Source organism: Notolabrus celidotus, chromosome 6, assembly GCF_009762535.1.
Source record: "Notolabrus celidotus isolate fNotCel1 chromosome 6, fNotCel1.pri, whole genome shotgun sequence".
Lineage (NCBI taxonomy): Eukaryota > Metazoa > Chordata > Actinopteri > Labriformes > Labridae > Notolabrus > Notolabrus celidotus.
In genome coordinates, this window is record NC_048277.1 from 30,656,904 (window position 1) to 30,659,796 (window position 2,893).

Consider the following 2,893-nt stretch of genomic DNA (forward strand, 5'->3'; position numbering starts at 1 on the left):
ATGAAACGCTGCAGTGAGACCTGTGTGTAATGATGAATGATGGATGCTCTGGCACTGCTGACAGATACACGCTGCAGCGACATAGAGTCACTCAATATTTTTATTTTTATTTTTATTTCTTTTGTGTCCCTCCTGCTGTAAGAGACAAACAATGCGTGCTCTCTGACCTCCGCTTCATTCACGAGGATCACGGTTTGTATGTCAGAAACTTTATTTTCTCCATCTTCCTCTCAGTTGTTGCCGTGATTCACTGTGAGAACCTTTGATTTTCTGGCTCATTTGTATGCATCTTCATTCATAACGTGCTTTGCATTGACCGTATATGGTTGAATGTGGGCGTGAAAAGGGCGGAATACGAGGCTGATCTACGTGCGCATATCTCCAGGTGGTTTGTGATTTATAAACGGAACATTGCGAAAAGTTTGCGTGCAAACGGTTTTATAAATCAGAATTATTTTTGGCGCACGCCATTTCCGGGTTTTCGGAGTACGTACTCTTTTAGTAGGGATTCTACGCACTCTGTTATAAATGAGAGCCCTGGTCTGCACAGAGCCAGGATCTCAACCTCATCCAAAACCTTTGGGATGAAATGGAATTATGTGATTCAGGCCTTATTGGCCAACATCTGTGAAGCTCCTCTGGCTGAGTGGAACCAAATCCTTTAAGCCAGGCTGCTGAATCTTATGGGAAGTGTTTTCTGAACATTGAAGGGCTATATAGTGTTGATTTAACAGGCATGGTTTTAGAGTGAGACTTTCAACAAACACATGAACGAATCTGTAGTTTTTATGTCCACACACCTCATACATGACACAAAATATGATAAGCCATGTTTCCACTGTAGATTTTGTTCTAAGGTCTAAGAACTTTTAGCTTTGGTACACGTTGGGTGGCTCAGCAACATAGTCCAGGCCTGTCACAATTATCACCTGCCACACCTGCTCAGCCTCTCAGCCCAGTACATTCCTACTCCCCTTCAGTTTCCCTTCTTTTACCTGAACCACACTCTCCTCATTAGGCCAACACAAATCACCTGTTCCTCTATACCTGCTGCCAGTATTTAAGCCCTGGTCTCAGCTCACTCACTGCCAGATTGTTCTCTGCGATGCAAGACTCTCCAGCAATCTTCCTCGGATTGATCTCTCAGTTTCGACCCTGCCTGTCCCCGACCTTCCTTCCTCGTTTCTGCCCTTGGAACTACCTCAGCCTTCTGTCCCTGACCAAGAGACTTGCCTGCTCCTCGTCTGTTTCCAGCCTGTTCCTCCACACAGCGGCTCTGCGCCACCTCGCCACCTTAGAAGCTGCACAGCATTCCTGCTGAGGAGATCCAGCATCTCAAAAGACTTTGTGTTACCTGGTTAGTCAAGACTGTTTCCTGCTGTTTCCTCCGGGCTCCAGTGTGTTGCTTTTGGGCTCACCCTCACACCCATAACAAGGCCCCTATGACCGTGTGCTGAAGGGACCTTTTAATTCCTTAAAAGATAGATGCCAAGACAAAAGAGAAATGCAATTCCTGTTAGAGCAGAGTGGAATAATAATTTGTTGTTGGTTACATATTACTGTGCTAATATATTAAATTGGTGCATGATTAAAGAAGTTTCCCACCCGTGTAAGCAATTAAAATGACCATTATATTTACAGAATCCTTTCCTACAAAGTTGTAGCCAGAAGGCAGAAGTTCCTTCCTGTGGAGCTTCAGAGGTCAAGAATCACGCAGGTTTTCTTTGAAAAAAAGGGACTGCTTCATGGAGAAGGCCATCAGGAAAATTCTATTGGGGGAATTGGGATATGTCCAATTATATGCCGTACCCACTGTGGTGCTGGTGGGAGTCTGTTGCCTCGTTGTCACCAGGAGAAATCTGTGTTTCTCTGCCTCCCCAGCCACTTGCAGGTTTGAGGCTGTGGCTAATGAGGCTTAGCTGTTATGTAGGCCAAGTCAGTCTCAGCTCAGCACTGGTGATTGCAGGGGCCTGCTCAGCCAGAATAAGACAATAATTAACGTCTTATTGTGGAAATCACATTCCCTCTCATTATGTGCCGCCATTGAATTTGAGATATTTTTGTAAATAACACTTGCCTCTTTATTTACAGTATCATGTCTCCGGAGCACTATTTGGAGCCAATGCTGAGGCCCCTTGTCTCAGAGCAGGACATTAGAGGGTCCAGAGAAATCCCATTAGTTTCTCACAGCTCAAGATATTCAGTTTGTGATGCACAAGGACTTTTTCCATAACAATTCATTTTTTACATGAAAGATGTCTGTATCAAACTGCACATAAGCTGGTTTGTGATTCTCAGCTGGAACTTGTGTGTGTCCCAGATAGTTTCTCTTGTGGAAAAAAGGAAGGAAGACTCTTAAGCTTTTGACATAATCCAGAGAACATTCATGAATAAGCAATCTGCTGTCATAACAGCTTCATTGTACAATTATAGAACACAGATTTTAAACAGTAAGTTTGAGGATTTGGGTTTCACAAAATGGTTCAATGTTGAGTTTTTTAAACTTTATATAATTTTACTTCTTTAGACACATGGGGGAAGGAAAGGTAAAGGAAAGATGGTTGACCTGTTTTTAAGTAGCAGCGGAACAGATTAAATGACACTTGTGTTCTGAAACAAGACGGCTTGGTGAAAACTATATGAGGTTTTCTCATTACACAACTTCAGCATTACTTTCAAGCAACTTAAAGGAATCATTTTTTCCCTTTTATCCTTATCTTCCATAAACTTATACATGAATTTCCTACAAGAAGAATCTGTTTTGAAAAATGTCACAATTACTCAACATTTTAATTTCTAATCACCTAAACCAGCAAATGTACCACAATTCATGGATGGTATACTCAAAAAAAGTCAGATTGGGAATTTCCAAAGTAATTAACTGCAGCCTCCA

The 2,893-nt window shown here is 42.3% G+C and overlaps 1 long non-coding RNA gene across 1 annotated transcript; it reads left to right on the forward strand.

The window, feature by feature from the left end:
* The first annotated feature begins 1,104 nt into the window (after positions 1–1,104).
* Positions 1,105–2,619, forward strand: LOC117814756. Its single transcript, XR_004631620.1, has 2 exons — positions 1,105–1,357; positions 2,092–2,619. It is a non-coding gene; the product is annotated as an uncharacterized LOC117814756 (long non-coding RNA).
* The last annotated feature ends 274 nt before the right edge of the window (positions 2,620–2,893 follow it).